This window comes from Hydra vulgaris, chromosome 02 (assembly GCF_038396675.1).
Source record: "Hydra vulgaris chromosome 02, alternate assembly HydraT2T_AEP".
Taxonomy (NCBI): Eukaryota; Metazoa; Cnidaria; class Hydrozoa; order Anthoathecata; family Hydridae; genus Hydra; species Hydra vulgaris.
Window position 1 is genome coordinate 21,261,403 of NC_088921.1, and position 13,519 is coordinate 21,274,921.

The window sequence follows — 13,519 nt, forward strand, 5'->3', positions numbered from 1 at the left end:
AAAAAACTTTACATATTAAATTTAAATTACTTAACATAATATTACAAGATATTATTAATTAGTCCTTCACCAAAATTTCATCTATTTAGAACAAATATAATAAAAACTCTAAAGCCAATCACCTATAATAAACACAATTTAATTAACATATATAAACATAATAAAAAACATTAAACAGTTAATATAAATATCCTCAAAATAAAAAAATTGTGCTAATAAAATACATATAAAGATTAAATTATAAATCATATTCAAAATAAAAAATTTAATTAAAATTTAAAAAAATTAATTAAAAATTAAAAAATTTATTTAAAAAAAAAAAAGCCACAAGTAATTCAAAACATAAACATAAAGGAATAAAAATAGTGCTACATATTATATAGTCGTCGTCGTCGTCGTCGTCATCATCAGCAGCATCATCAGCAGCAGCAGCTGAGACCATTAGCGATGTTAGACACTCTGAAAGTGAAGATATTTTCTTTTTTCCAATCTGGGCCGCGCTCAGCAGTAGTGCAAAGCCGAGGCAACCCGTGGTCAGGGCAAGGTAAACCTATGATCCCATGACCTAATGCCAAAAATCAGATTAATATATGAGCCGGACTGTGCCGGCGTACCAGATATTAAACTGATAAGAACAGATACTACACTTGATCTTAGCCATTAGGCCGAGAAGCGATAACTGAACACTGCAGACATAGTCGGACTGACGCCGTCTTCAACAATGTACTTGTGGTTTGAATTAGAACGTCTAATCATTTTCGTCGTCGTCATCATCAGCAGCATCATCAGCAGCAGCAGCTGAGACCATTAGCGATGTTAGACACTCTGAAAGTGAAGATATTTTCTTTTTTCCAATCTGGGCCGCGCTCAGCAGTAGTGCAAAGCCGAGGCAACCCGTGGTCAGGGCAAGGTAAACCTATGATCCCATGACCTAATGCCAAAAATCAGATTAATATATGAGCCGGACTGTGCCGGCGTACCAGATATTAAACTGATAAGAACAGATACTACACTTGATCTTAGCCATTAGGCCGAGAAGCGATAACTGAACACTGCAGACATAGTCGGACTGACGCCGTCTTCAACAATGTACTTGTGGTTTGAATTAGAACGTCTAATCATTTTCGTCGTCGTCATCATCAGCAGCATCATCAGCAGCAGCAGCTGAGACCATTAGCGATGTTAGACACTCTGAAAGTGAAGATATTTTCTTTTTTCCAATCTGGGCCGCGCTCAGCAGTAGTGCAAAGCCGAGGCAACCCGTGGTCAGGGCAAGGTAAACCTATGATCCCATGACCTAATGCCAAAAATCAGATTAATATATGAGCCGGACTGTGCCGGCGTACCAGATATTAAACTGATAAGAACAGATACTACACTTGATCTTAGCCATTAGGCCGAGAAGCGATAACTGAACACTGCAGACATAGTCGGACTGACGCCGTCTTCAACAATGTACTTGTGGTTTGAATTAGAACGTCTAATCATTTTCGTCGTCGTCATCATCAGCAGCATCATCAGCAGCAGCAGCTGAGACCATTAGCGATGTTAGACACTCTGAAAGTGAAGATATTTTCTTTTTTCCAATCTGGGCCGCGCTCAGCAGTAGTGCAAAGCCGAGGCAACCCGTGGTCAGGGCAAGGTAAACCTATGATCCCATGACCTAATGCCAAAAATCAGATTAATATATGAGCCGGACTGTGCCGGCGTACCAGATATTAAACTGATAAGAACAGATACTACACTTGATCTTAGCCATTAGGCCGAGAAGCGATAACTGAACACTGCAGACATAGTCGGACTGACGCCGTCTTCAACAATGTACTTGTGGTTTGAATTAGAACGTCTAATCATTTTCGTCGTCGTCATCATCAGCAGCATCATCAGCAGCAGCAGCTGAGACCATTAGCGATGTTAGACACTCTGAAAGTGAAGATATTTTCTTTTTTCCAATCTGGGCCGCGCTCAGCAGTAGTGCAAAGCCGAGGCAACCCGTGGTCAGGGCAAGGTAAACCTATGATCCCATGACCTAATGCCAAAAATCAGATTAATATATGAGCCGGACTGTGCCGGCGTACCAGATATTAAACTGATAAGAACAGATACTACACTTGATCTTAGCCATTAGGCCGAGAAGCGATAACTGAACACTGCAGACATAGTCGGACTGACGCCGTCTTCAACAATGTACTTGTGGTTTGAATTAGAACGTCTAATCATTTTCGTCGTCGTCATCATCAGCAGCATCATCAGCAGCAGCAGCTGAGACCATTAGCGATGTTAGACACTCTGAAAGTGAAGATATTTTCTTTTTTCCAATCTGGGCCGCGCTCAGCAGTAGTGCAAAGCCGAGGCAACCCGTGGTCAGGGCAAGGTAAACCTATGATCCCATGACCTAATGCCAAAAATCAGATTAATATATGAGCCGGACTGTGCCGGCGTACCAGATATTAAACTGATAAGAACAGATACTACACTTGATCTTAGCCATTAGGCCGAGAAGCGATAACTGAACACTGCAGACATAGTCGGACTGACGCCGTCTTCAACAATGTACTTGTGGTTTGAATTAGAACGTCTAATCATTTTCGTCGTCGTCATCATCAGCAGCATCATCAGCAGCAGCAGCTGAGACCATTAGCGATGTTAGACACTCTGAAAGTGAAGATATTTTCTTTTTTCCAATCTGGGCCGCGCTCAGCAGTAGTGCAAAGCCGAGGCAACCCGTGGTCAGGGCAAGGTAAACCTATGATCCCATGACCTAATGCCAAAAATCAGATTAATATATGAGCCGGACTGTGCCGGCGTACCAGATATTAAACTGATAAGAACAGATACTACACTTGATCTTAGCCATTAGGCCGAGAAGCGATAACTGAACACTGCAGACATAGTCGGACTGACGCCGTCTTCAACAATGTACTTGTGGTTTGAATTAGAACGTCTAATCATTTTCGTCGTCGTCATCATCAGCAGCATCATCAGCAGCAGCAGCTGAGACCATTAGCGATGTTAGACACTCTGAAAGTGAAGATATTTTCTTTTTTCCAATCTGGGCCGCGCTCAGCAGTAGTGCAAAGCCGAGGCAACCCGTGGTCAGGGCAAGGTAAACCTATGATCCCATGACCTAATGCCAAAAATCAGATTAATATATGAGCCGGACTGTGCCGGCGTACCAGATATTAAACTGATAAGAACAGATACTACACTTGATCTTAGCCATTAGGCCGAGAAGCGATAACTGAACACTGCAGACATAGTCGGACTGACGCCGTCTTCAACAATGTACTTGTGGTTTGAATTAGAACGTCTAATCATTTTCGTCGTCGTCATCATCAGCAGCATCATCAGCAGCAGCAGCTGAGACCATTAGCGATGTTAGACACTCTGAAAGTGAAGATATTTTCTTTTTTCCAATCTGGGCCGCGCTCAGCAGTAGTGCAAAGCCGAGGCAACCCGTGGTCAGGGCAAGGTAAACCTATGATCCCATGACCTAATGCCAAAAATCAGATTAATATATGAGCCGGACTGTGCCGGCGTACCAGATATTAAACTGATAAGAACAGATACTACACTTGATCTTAGCCATTAGGCCGAGAAGCGATAACTGAACACTGCAGACATAGTCGGACTGACGCCGTCTTCAACAATGTACTTGTGGTTTGAATTAGAACGTCTAATCATTTTCGTCGTCGTCATCATCAGCAGCATCATCAGCAGCAGCAGCTGAGACCATTAGCGATGTTAGACACTCTGAAAGTGAAGATATTTTCTTTTTTCCAATCTGGGCCGCGCTCAGCAGTAGTGCAAAGCCGAGGCAACCCGTGGTCAGGGCAAGGTAAACCTATGATCCCATGACCTAATGCCAAAAATCAGATTAATATATGAGCCGGACTGTGCCGGCGTACCAGATATTAAACTGATAAGAACAGATACTACACTTGATCTTAGCCATTAGGCCGAGAAGCGATAACTGAACACTGCAGACATAGTCGGACTGACGCCGTCTTCAACAATGTACTTGTGGTTTGAATTAGAACGTCTAATCATTTTCGTCGTCGTCATCATCAGCAGCATCATCAGCAGCAGCAGCTGAGACCATTAGCGATGTTAGACACTCTGAAAGTGAAGATATTTTCTTTTTTCCAATCTGGGCCGCGCTCAGCAGTAGTGCAAAGCCGAGGCAACCCGTGGTCAGGGCAAGGTAAACCTATGATCCCATGACCTAATGCCAAAAATCAGATTAATATATGAGCCGGACTGTGCCGGCGTACCAGATATTAAACTGATAAGAACAGATACTACACTTGATCTTAGCCATTAGGCCGAGAAGCGATAACTGAACACTGCAGACATAGTCGGACTGACGCCGTCTTCAACAATGTACTTGTGGTTTGAATTAGAACGTCTAATCATTTTCGTCGTCGTCATCATCAGCAGCATCATCAGCAGCAGCAGCTGAGACCATTAGCGATGTTAGACACTCTGAAAGTGAAGATATTTTCTTTTTTCCAATCTGGGCCGCGCTCAGCAGTAGTGCAAAGCCGAGGCAACCCGTGGTCAGGGCAAGGTAAACCTATGATCCCATGACCTAATGCCAAAAATCAGATTAATATATGAGCCGGACTGTGCCGGCGTACCAGATATTAAACTGATAAGAACAGATACTACACTTGATCTTAGCCATTAGGCCGAGAAGCGATAACTGAACACTGCAGACATAGTCGGACTGACGCCGTCTTCAACAATGTACTTGTGGTTTGAATTAGAACGTCTAATCATTTTCGTCGTCGTCATCATCAGCAGCATCATCAGCAGCAGCAGCTGAGACCATTAGCGATGTTAGACACTCTGAAAGTGAAGATATTTTCTTTTTTCCAATCTGGGCCGCGCTCAGCAGTAGTGCAAAGCCGAGGCAACCCGTGGTCAGGGCAAGGTAAACCTATGATCCCATGACCTAATGCCAAAAATCAGATTAATATATGAGCCGGACTGTGCCGGCGTACCAGATATTAAACTGATAAGAACAGATACTACACTTGATCTTAGCCATTAGGCCGAGAAGCGATAACTGAACACTGCAGACATAGTCGGACTGACGCCGTCTTCAACAATGTACTTGTGGTTTGAATTAGAACGTCTAATCATTTTCGTCGTCGTCATCATCAGCAGCATCATCAGCAGCAGCAGCTGAGACCATTAGCGATGTTAGACACTCTGAAAGTGAAGATATTTTCTTTTTTCCAATCTGGGCCGCGCTCAGCAGTAGTGCAAAGCCGAGGCAACCCGTGGTCAGGGCAAGGTAAACCTATGATCCCATGACCTAATGCCAAAAATCAGATTAATATATGAGCCGGACTGTGCCGGCGTACCAGATATTAAACTGATAAGAACAGATACTACACTTGATCTTAGCCATTAGGCCGAGAAGCGATAACTGAACACTGCAGACATAGTCGGACTGACGCCGTCTTCAACAATGTACTTGTGGTTTGAATTAGAACGTCTAATCATTTTCGTCGTCGTCATCATCAGCAGCATCATCAGCAGCAGCAGCTGAGACCATTAGCGATGTTAGACACTCTGAAAGTGAAGATATTTTCTTTTTTCCAATCTGGGCCGCGCTCAGCAGTAGTGCAAAGCCGAGGCAACCCGTGGTCAGGGCAAGGTAAACCTATGATCCCATGACCTAATGCCAAAAATCAGATTAATATATGAGCCGGACTGTGCCGGCGTACCAGATATTAAACTGATAAGAACAGATACTACACTTGATCTTAGCCATTAGGCCGAGAAGCGATAACTGAACACTGCAGACATAGTCGGACTGACGCCGTCTTCAACAATGTACTTGTGGTTTGAATTAGAACGTCTAATCATTTTCGTCGTCGTCATCATCAGCAGCATCATCAGCAGCAGCAGCTGAGACCATTAGCGATGTTAGACACTCTGAAAGTGAAGATATTTTCTTTTTTCCAATCTGGGCCGCGCTCAGCAGTAGTGCAAAGCCGAGGCAACCCGTGGTCAGGGCAAGGTAAACCTATGATCCCATGACCTAATGCCAAAAATCAGATTAATATATGAGCCGGACTGTGCCGGCGTACCAGATATTAAACTGATAAGAACAGATACTACACTTGATCTTAGCCATTAGGCCGAGAAGCGATAACTGAACACTGCAGACATAGTCGGACTGACGCCGTCTTCAACAATGTACTTGTGGTTTGAATTAGAACGTCTAATCATTTTCGTCGTCGTCATCATCAGCAGCATCATCAGCAGCAGCAGCTGAGACCATTAGCGATGTTAGACACTCTGAAAGTGAAGATATTTTCTTTTTTCCAATCTGGGCCGCGCTCAGCAGTAGTGCAAAGCCGAGGCAACCCGTGGTCAGGGCAAGGTAAACCTATGATCCCATGACCTAATGCCAAAAATCAGATTAATATATGAGCCGGACTGTGCCGGCGTACCAGATATTAAACTGATAAGAACAGATACTACACTTGATCTTAGCCATTAGGCCGAGAAGCGATAACTGAACACTGCAGACATAGTCGGACTGACGCCGTCTTCAACAATGTACTTGTGGTTTGAATTAGAACGTCTAATCATTTTCGTCGTCGTCATCATCAGCAGCATCATCAGCAGCAGCAGCTGAGACCATTAGCGATGTTAGACACTCTGAAAGTGAAGATATTTTCTTTTTTCCAATCTGGGCCGCGCTCAGCAGTAGTGCAAAGCCGAGGCAACCCGTGGTCAGGGCAAGGTAAACCTATGATCCCATGACCTAATGCCAAAAATCAGATTAATATATGAGCCGGACTGTGCCGGCGTACCAGATATTAAACTGATAAGAACAGATACTACACTTGATCTTAGCCATTAGGCCGAGAAGCGATAACTGAACACTGCAGACATAGTCGGACTGACGCCGTCTTCAACAATGTACTTGTGGTTTGAATTAGAACGTCTAATCATTTTCGTCGTCGTCATCATCAGCAGCATCATCAGCAGCAGCAGCTGAGACCATTAGCGATGTTAGACACTCTGAAAGTGAAGATATTTTCTTTTTTCCAATCTGGGCCGCGCTCAGCAGTAGTGCAAAGCCGAGGCAACCCGTGGTCAGGGCAAGGTAAACCTATGATCCCATGACCTAATGCCAAAAATCAGATTAATATATGAGCCGGACTGTGCCGGCGTACCAGATATTAAACTGATAAGAACAGATACTACACTTGATCTTAGCCATTAGGCCGAGAAGCGATAACTGAACACTGCAGACATAGTCGGACTGACGCCGTCTTCAACAATGTACTTGTGGTTTGAATTAGAACGTCTAATCATTTTCGTCGTCGTCATCATCAGCAGCATCATCAGCAGCAGCAGCTGAGACCATTAGCGATGTTAGACACTCTGAAAGTGAAGATATTTTCTTTTTTCCAATCTGGGCCGCGCTCAGCAGTAGTGCAAAGCCGAGGCAACCCGTGGTCAGGGCAAGGTAAACCTATGATCCCATGACCTAATGCCAAAAATCAGATTAATATATGAGCCGGACTGTGCCGGCGTACCAGATATTAAACTGATAAGAACAGATACTACACTTGATCTTAGCCATTAGGCCGAGAAGCGATAACTGAACACTGCAGACATAGTCGGACTGACGCCGTCTTCAACAATGTACTTGTGGTTTGAATTAGAACGTCTAATCATTTTCGTCGTCGTCATCATCAGCAGCATCATCAGCAGCAGCAGCTGAGACCATTAGCGATGTTAGACACTCTGAAAGTGAAGATATTTTCTTTTTTCCAATCTGGGCCGCGCTCAGCAGTAGTGCAAAGCCGAGGCAACCCGTGGTCAGGGCAAGGTAAACCTATGATCCCATGACCTAATGCCAAAAATCAGATTAATATATGAGCCGGACTGTGCCGGCGTACCAGATATTAAACTGATAAGAACAGATACTCACTTGATCTTAGCCATTAGGCCGAGAAGCGATAACTGAACACTGCAGACATAGTCGGACTGACGCCGTCTTCAACAATGTACTTGTGGTTTGAATTAGAACGTCTAATCATTTTCGTCGTCGTCATCATCAGCAGCATCATCAGCAGCAGCAGCTGAGACCATTAGCGATGTTAGACACTCTGAAAGTGAAGATATTTTCTTTTTTCCAATCTGGGCCGCGCTCAGCAGTAGTGCAAAGCCGAGGCAACCCGTGGTCAGGGCAAGGTAAACCTATGATCCCATGACCTAATGCCAAAAATCAGATTAATATATGAGCCGGACTGTGCCGGCGTACCAGATATTAAACTGATAAGAACAGATACTACACTTGATCTTAGCCATTAGGCCGAGAAGCGATAACTGAACACGGCACAAATAGTCGGACTGACGCCGTCTTCAACAATGTACTTGTGGTTTGAATTAGAACGTCTAATCATTTTCGTCGTCGTCATCATCAGCAGCATCATCAGCAGCAGCAGCTGAGACCATTAGCGATGTTAGACACTCTGAAAGTGAAGATATTTTCTTTTTTCCAATCTGGGCCGCGCTCAGCAGTAGTGCAAAGCCGAGGCAACCCGTGGTCAGGGCAAGGTAAACCTATGATCCCATGACCTAATGCCAAAAATCAGATTAATATATGAGCCGGACTGTGCCGGCGTACCAGATATTAAACTGATAAGAACAGATACTACACTTGATCTTAGCCATTAGGCCGAGAAGCGATAACTGAACACTGCAGACATAGTCGGACTGACGCCGTCTTCAACAATGTACTTGTGGTTTGAATTAGAACGTCTAATCATTTTCGTCGTCGTCATCATCAGCAGCATCATCAGCAGCAGCAGCTGAGACCATTAGCGATGTTAGACACTCTGAAAGTGAAGATATTTTCTTTTTTCCAATCTGGGCCGCGCTCAGCAGTAGTGCAAAGCCGAGGCAACCCGTGGTCAGGGCAAGGTAAACCTATGATCCCATGACCTAATGCCAAAAATCAGATTAATATATGAGCCGGACTGTGCCGGCGTACCAGATATTAAACTGATAAGAACAGATACTACACTTGATCTTAGCCATTAGGCCGAGAAGCGATAACTGAACACTGCAGACATAGTCGGACTGACGCCGTCTTCAACAATGTACTTGTGGTTTGAATTAGAACGTCTAATCATTTTCGTCGTCGTCATCATCAGCAGCATCATCAGCAGCAGCAGCTGAGACCATTAGCGATGTTAGACACTCTGAAAGTGAAGATATTTTCTTTTTTCCAATCTGGGCCGCGCTCAGCAGTAGTGCAAAGCCGAGGCAACCCGTGGTCAGGGCAAGGTAAACCTATGATCCCATGACCTAATGCCAAAATCAGATTAATATATGAGCCGGACTGTGCCGGCGTACCAGATATTAAACTGATAAGAACAGATACTACACTTGATCTTAGCCATTAGGCCGAGAAGCGATAACTGAACACTGCAGACATAGTCGGACTGACGCCGTCTTCAACAATGTACTTGTGGTTTGAATTAGAACGTCTAATCATTTTCGTCGTCGTCATCATCAGCAGCATCATCAGCAGCAGCAGCTGAGACCATTAGCGATGTTAGACACTCTGAAAGTGAAGATATTTTCTTTTTTCCAATCTGGGCCGCGCTCAGCAGTAGTGCAAAGCCGAGGCAACCCGTGGTCAGGGCAAGGTAAACCTATGATCCCATGACCTAATGCCAAAAATCAGATTAATATATGAGCCGGACTGTGCCGGCGTACCAGATATTAAACTGATAAGAACAGATACTACACTTGATCTTAGCCATTAGGCCGAGAAGCGATAACTGAACACTGCAGACATAGTCGGACTGACGCCGTCTTCAACAATGTACTTGTGGTTTGAATTAGAACGTCTAATCATTTTCGTCGTCGTCATCATCAGCAGCATCATCAGCAGCAGCAGCTGAGACCATTAGCGATGTTAGACACTCTGAAGTGAAGATATTTTCTTTTTTCCAATCTGGGCCGCGCTCAGCAGTAGTGCAAAGCCGAGGCAACCCGTGGTCAGGGCAAGGTAAACCTATGATCCCATGACCTAATGCCAAAAATCAGATTAATATATGAGCCGGACTGTGCCGGCGTACCAGATATTAAACTGATAAGAACAGATACTTTTTTTTTTTTTTTTTTTTTTACCAACCAACTAGAGTGACCTGAAGCTGAAACCAGACTTACACAGGGCCCTAGAAGGCGGTGTTATTTGGGAGCCGAGACTCCGTATTTTGTCCCATTTAAGGGTTTTTTAGCCCATTTAAGGGTTTTTTTGGCCCATTTAAGGGTTTAGTTGCCACTCAGCCGAAACTAAGCAGCGCCAACTTAATGGTTTATCTCCATTTAACGTCCGGAGTGGACGGAACGCTTTGAGATTTCCGGACGTAGAAGGAGACACTGAAAAAGCGACTACGCCAAGATCCTCTATCGACTGTCACGGTTTCGATCTTGTGCTGTTTCTGCTTTCTAACAACACCGAAACCAATTGAGAGATGGTCCGGAGCCGAAATAAGAACAGATACTACACTTGATCTTAGCCATTAGGCCGAGAAGCGATAACTGAACACTGCAGACATAGTCGGACTGACGCCGTCTTCAACAATGTACTTGTGGTTTGAATTAGAACGTCTAATCATTTTCGTCGTCGTCATCATCAGCAGCATCATCAGCAGCAGCAGCTGAGACCATTAGCGATGTTAGACACTCTGAAAGTGAAGATATTTTCTTAAATACAATCTGGGCCGCGCTCAGCAGTAGTGCAAAGCCGAGGCAACCCGTGGTCAGGGCAAGGTAAACCTATGATCCCATGACCTAATGCCAAAAATCAGATTAATATATGAGCCGGACTGTGCCGGCGTACCAGATATTAAACTGATAAGAACAGATACTACACTTGATCTTAGCCATTAGGCCGAGAAGCGATAACTGAACACTGCAGACATAGTCGGACTGACGCCGTCTTCAACAATGTACTTGTGGTTTGAATTAGAACGTCTAATCATTTTCGTCGTCGTCATCATCAGCAGCATCATCAGCAGCAGCAGCTGAGACCATTAGCGATGTTAGACACTCTGAAAGTGAAGATATTTTCTTTTTTCCAATCTGGGCCGCGCTCAGCAGTAGTGCAAAGCCGAGGCAACCCGTGGTCAGGGCAAGGTAAACCTATGATCCCATGACCTAATGCCAAAAATCAGATTAATATATGAGCCGGACTGTGCCGGCGTACCAGATATTAAACTGATAAGAACAGATACTACACTTGATCTTAGCCATTAGGCCGAGAAGCGATAACTGAACACTGCAGACATAGTCGGACTGACGCCGTCTTCAACAATGTACTTGTGGTTTGAATTAGAACGTCTAATCATTTTCGTCGTCGTCATCATCAGCAGCATCATCAGCAGCAGCAGCTGAGACCATTAGCGATGTTAGACACTCTGAAAGTGAAGATATTTTCTTTTTTCCAATCTGGGCCGCGCTCAGCAGTAGTGCAAAGCCGAGGCAACCCGTGGTCAGGGCAAGGTAAACCTATGATCCCATGACCTAATGCCAAAAATCAGATTAATATATGAGCCGGACTGTGCCGGCGTACCAGATATTAAACTGATAAGAACAGATACTACACTTGATCTTAGCCATTAGGCCGAGAAGCGATAACTGAACACTGCAGACATAGTCGGACTGACGCCGTCTTCAACAATGTACTTGTGGTTTGAATTAGAACGTCTAATCATTTTCGTCGTCGTCATCATCAGCAGCATCATCAGCAGCAGCAGCTGAGACCATTAGCGATGTTAGACACTCTGAAAGTGAAGATATTTTCTTTTTTCCAATCTGGGCCGCGCTCAGCAGTAGTGCAAAGCCGAGGCAACCCGTGGTCAGGGCAAGGTAAACCTATGATCCCATGACCTAATGCCAAAAATCAGATTAATATATGAGCCGGACTGTGCCGGCGTACCATATATTAAACTTTTAAGAACAGTTACTTTTTTTTTTTTTTTTTTTTTTTTTTTTCTTTTATCCACCAACTAGTCCAAGGCCCTAGTAGGTTGATTATTTATTTTATATTTTTTTGTTTTTGTTTTAATTGTTTTATATTTTTATTATGTTTTGTTAATTTTATATTTTTATTTTTGTTGATATATTTTTTCAAGTTAAATAATGTTGATAAGGTAGCTCTTGGATGCGACATTATAACATCATAATTTTTTGTTTAATACTTTTTTAATTGTTTTGTTTAAAATTTTTTTATTTAATGCTGCTTTTTAATTTTATTTTTAAGGTGTTATTTTTGCTCTCTTGGCTAGATACGTTTGCTTTTTTAAATTACGTTCTTCTTGTTTTCTTTCATGATCTTTAATATATTGGAAAAATTCCTTCTTTCGTTGTTTCCATTCTGCCCTTTTACAAGCAGTATATTTTGTCTTTTCGGTGTTATCTGCGGTTTTGATGTTAAAATTTTTAAATTCTTTCATATTAAATGAATATATTTCACTGGAGTCCATTTTTTCGAAAATAAGTGGTGTAATTTTTCCTATTTTTTTTTCCAGATCTTTGAGTGATTTATAGTAATTCATTTTTGCAGTGTTATATTGTTGCCATTCGAGTTTCTTAAAGGCTTTAAATTTTAGTAATTCTTCCTTGCTACAGTTTAGTCGGTCAAAATTTTTAAAGGTCTTCCAGTTATAATTGACCTTGTCTATATGTGACATGTGTCTATATTCTGTAGGTATTTCCACGTTGTCCAGATTGTCATCTTCTTTGCTGAAGACATCTTTTTCACTTTGGCCATCAGCATTTTTACTCTTAGCTATATCACTTACTTTACTACTATCCTGTTCATTATCATTTTCATTTCTTTCATCGACTTCGCTATTATCTTTATCGTTTTTACTAATTCTGTTTTCGTTTGCTGCCTGAAGTTCTATATTTTCTACTGTTATTTGTATTTCTAAATTCTTCTCATGTTCATTCGTTTCCTTTTCTATTCCCATATCCTCGGTCGTTTTAATAATATTCCGATTTTGTGTTTCTACAGGTGGTATAACTTGGTGAATGCTACTAGTTGATTCGCAAACAACTTTGTCTTCGTTTTTCTGATTCGGGTTTACTTTGTTTTGTGGCTTTCCCACATCTTCCTGGCCGTTGTAGATTGCTCTAACCTCATACCCATTCAGTTTTATAAACCTTGGAATTGGTTTTTCTAATTTGTCCATAATCGCAACTATGATGCCGGAGTAATAGAGCGTTTTGTTGTTTGGTGTTTTTTTAAATATGGGTTTAGTTTTAATATGTTTTCCGTATCCGAGCTGTTCTAGAAATTTACCAGCAGGATAATTACTTTTTTCAATTGGTAACCCGAGGATGGAAACAGTTACCTTTTTACTAATGTTTCTCGATGGAGTAGATTGGTAGAATCGGTGGTTTACACCATTAATATTTAATCCTTTTTCAAGAATCGTTTTTTTAATTTTGTCGTTTTTCA

At 42.7% G+C, this 13,519-nt stretch overlaps 28 non-coding genes and 4 pseudogenes across 28 annotated transcripts; all 32 read right to left on the reverse strand.

Annotated features, from left to right (window-relative positions):
• Positions 1-485: 485 nt before the first annotated feature.
• LOC136077508 (U2 spliceosomal RNA) lies at positions 486-677 on the reverse strand. Its single transcript, XR_010637087.1, has one exon. It is a non-coding gene; the product is annotated as a U2 spliceosomal RNA (small nuclear RNA).
• A 174-nt stretch (positions 678-851) lies between these two features.
• Positions 852-1,043, reverse strand: LOC136077519 (U2 spliceosomal RNA). Its single transcript, XR_010637088.1, has one exon. It is a non-coding gene; the product is annotated as a U2 spliceosomal RNA (small nuclear RNA).
• A 174-nt stretch (positions 1,044-1,217) lies between these two features.
• LOC136077530 (U2 spliceosomal RNA) lies at positions 1,218-1,409 on the reverse strand. Its single transcript, XR_010637089.1, has one exon. It is a non-coding gene; the product is annotated as a U2 spliceosomal RNA (small nuclear RNA).
• A 174-nt stretch (positions 1,410-1,583) lies between these two features.
• LOC136077542 (U2 spliceosomal RNA) lies at positions 1,584-1,775 on the reverse strand. The gene has a single exon (XR_010637092.1). It is a non-coding gene; the product is annotated as a U2 spliceosomal RNA (small nuclear RNA).
• A 174-nt stretch (positions 1,776-1,949) lies between these two features.
• Positions 1,950-2,141, reverse strand: LOC136077554 (U2 spliceosomal RNA). The gene has a single exon (XR_010637094.1). It is a non-coding gene; the product is annotated as a U2 spliceosomal RNA (small nuclear RNA).
• Positions 2,142-2,315: 174 nt separating this feature from the next.
• LOC136077565 (U2 spliceosomal RNA) lies at positions 2,316-2,507 on the reverse strand. Its single transcript, XR_010637099.1, has one exon. It is a non-coding gene; the product is annotated as a U2 spliceosomal RNA (small nuclear RNA).
• Positions 2,508-2,681: 174 nt separating this feature from the next.
• On the reverse strand, positions 2,682-2,873 carry LOC136077575 (U2 spliceosomal RNA). Its single transcript, XR_010637102.1, has one exon. It is a non-coding gene; the product is annotated as a U2 spliceosomal RNA (small nuclear RNA).
• Positions 2,874-3,047: 174 nt separating this feature from the next.
• LOC136077584 (U2 spliceosomal RNA) lies at positions 3,048-3,239 on the reverse strand. The gene has a single exon (XR_010637104.1). It is a non-coding gene; the product is annotated as a U2 spliceosomal RNA (small nuclear RNA).
• Positions 3,240-3,413: 174 nt separating this feature from the next.
• LOC136077592 (U2 spliceosomal RNA) lies at positions 3,414-3,605 on the reverse strand. The gene has a single exon (XR_010637108.1). It is a non-coding gene; the product is annotated as a U2 spliceosomal RNA (small nuclear RNA).
• Positions 3,606-3,779: 174 nt separating this feature from the next.
• LOC136077593 (U2 spliceosomal RNA) lies at positions 3,780-3,971 on the reverse strand. Its single transcript, XR_010637109.1, has one exon. It is a non-coding gene; the product is annotated as a U2 spliceosomal RNA (small nuclear RNA).
• A 174-nt stretch (positions 3,972-4,145) lies between these two features.
• LOC136077594 (U2 spliceosomal RNA) lies at positions 4,146-4,337 on the reverse strand. The gene has a single exon (XR_010637110.1). It is a non-coding gene; the product is annotated as a U2 spliceosomal RNA (small nuclear RNA).
• Positions 4,338-4,511: 174 nt separating this feature from the next.
• Positions 4,512-4,703, reverse strand: LOC136077595 (U2 spliceosomal RNA). The gene has a single exon (XR_010637111.1). It is a non-coding gene; the product is annotated as a U2 spliceosomal RNA (small nuclear RNA).
• Positions 4,704-4,877: 174 nt separating this feature from the next.
• LOC124812831 (U2 spliceosomal RNA) lies at positions 4,878-5,069 on the reverse strand. The gene has a single exon (XR_010636870.1). It is a non-coding gene; the product is annotated as a U2 spliceosomal RNA (small nuclear RNA).
• A 174-nt stretch (positions 5,070-5,243) lies between these two features.
• LOC124812830 (U2 spliceosomal RNA) lies at positions 5,244-5,435 on the reverse strand. Its single transcript, XR_010636871.1, has one exon. It is a non-coding gene; the product is annotated as a U2 spliceosomal RNA (small nuclear RNA).
• A 174-nt stretch (positions 5,436-5,609) lies between these two features.
• LOC124812829 (U2 spliceosomal RNA) lies at positions 5,610-5,801 on the reverse strand. The gene has a single exon (XR_010636872.1). It is a non-coding gene; the product is annotated as a U2 spliceosomal RNA (small nuclear RNA).
• A 174-nt stretch (positions 5,802-5,975) lies between these two features.
• Positions 5,976-6,167, reverse strand: LOC124812828 (U2 spliceosomal RNA). Its single transcript, XR_010636873.1, has one exon. It is a non-coding gene; the product is annotated as a U2 spliceosomal RNA (small nuclear RNA).
• A 174-nt stretch (positions 6,168-6,341) lies between these two features.
• On the reverse strand, positions 6,342-6,533 carry LOC124812827 (U2 spliceosomal RNA). Its single transcript, XR_010636874.1, has one exon. It is a non-coding gene; the product is annotated as a U2 spliceosomal RNA (small nuclear RNA).
• Positions 6,534-6,707: 174 nt separating this feature from the next.
• LOC124812826 (U2 spliceosomal RNA) lies at positions 6,708-6,899 on the reverse strand. The gene has a single exon (XR_010636876.1). It is a non-coding gene; the product is annotated as a U2 spliceosomal RNA (small nuclear RNA).
• A 174-nt stretch (positions 6,900-7,073) lies between these two features.
• On the reverse strand, positions 7,074-7,265 carry LOC124812823 (U2 spliceosomal RNA). Its single transcript, XR_010636877.1, has one exon. It is a non-coding gene; the product is annotated as a U2 spliceosomal RNA (small nuclear RNA).
• Positions 7,266-7,439: 174 nt separating this feature from the next.
• LOC124812822 (U2 spliceosomal RNA) lies at positions 7,440-7,631 on the reverse strand. Its single transcript, XR_010636878.1, has one exon. It is a non-coding gene; the product is annotated as a U2 spliceosomal RNA (small nuclear RNA).
• A 174-nt stretch (positions 7,632-7,805) lies between these two features.
• Positions 7,806-7,996, reverse strand: LOC124812821 (U2 spliceosomal RNA). The gene has a single exon (XR_010636966.1). It is a non-coding gene; the product is annotated as a U2 spliceosomal RNA (small nuclear RNA).
• Positions 7,997-8,170: 174 nt separating this feature from the next.
• LOC124812820 (U2 spliceosomal RNA) lies at positions 8,171-8,362 on the reverse strand. Its single transcript, XR_010636879.1, has one exon. It is a non-coding gene; the product is annotated as a U2 spliceosomal RNA (small nuclear RNA).
• A 174-nt stretch (positions 8,363-8,536) lies between these two features.
• LOC124813070 (U2 spliceosomal RNA) lies at positions 8,537-8,728 on the reverse strand. The gene has a single exon (XR_010636880.1). It is a non-coding gene; the product is annotated as a U2 spliceosomal RNA (small nuclear RNA).
• A 174-nt stretch (positions 8,729-8,902) lies between these two features.
• On the reverse strand, positions 8,903-9,094 carry LOC136077162 (U2 spliceosomal RNA). The gene has a single exon (XR_010636881.1). It is a non-coding gene; the product is annotated as a U2 spliceosomal RNA (small nuclear RNA).
• Positions 9,095-9,268: 174 nt separating this feature from the next.
• LOC124812817 (U2 spliceosomal RNA) lies at positions 9,269-9,459 on the reverse strand. The gene has a single exon (XR_010636960.1). It is a non-coding gene; the product is annotated as a U2 spliceosomal RNA (small nuclear RNA).
• Positions 9,460-9,633: 174 nt separating this feature from the next.
• Positions 9,634-9,825, reverse strand: LOC124812835 (U2 spliceosomal RNA). Its single transcript, XR_010636882.1, has one exon. It is a non-coding gene; the product is annotated as a U2 spliceosomal RNA (small nuclear RNA).
• Positions 9,826-9,998: 173 nt separating this feature from the next.
• LOC136077318 (U2 spliceosomal RNA) lies at positions 9,999-10,206 on the reverse strand (annotated as a pseudogene).
• A 318-nt stretch (positions 10,207-10,524) lies between these two features.
• LOC136077574 (U2 spliceosomal RNA) lies at positions 10,525-10,591 on the reverse strand (annotated as a pseudogene).
• Positions 10,592-10,765: 174 nt separating this feature from the next.
• LOC124812933 (U2 spliceosomal RNA) lies at positions 10,766-10,957 on the reverse strand (annotated as a pseudogene).
• A 174-nt stretch (positions 10,958-11,131) lies between these two features.
• LOC136077163 (U2 spliceosomal RNA) lies at positions 11,132-11,323 on the reverse strand. Its single transcript, XR_010636883.1, has one exon. It is a non-coding gene; the product is annotated as a U2 spliceosomal RNA (small nuclear RNA).
• Positions 11,324-11,497: 174 nt separating this feature from the next.
• Positions 11,498-11,689, reverse strand: LOC136077164 (U2 spliceosomal RNA). The gene has a single exon (XR_010636884.1). It is a non-coding gene; the product is annotated as a U2 spliceosomal RNA (small nuclear RNA).
• A 174-nt stretch (positions 11,690-11,863) lies between these two features.
• Positions 11,864-12,066, reverse strand: LOC136077439 (U2 spliceosomal RNA; annotated as a pseudogene).
• Between the last annotated feature and the right edge of the window lie 1,453 nt (positions 12,067-13,519).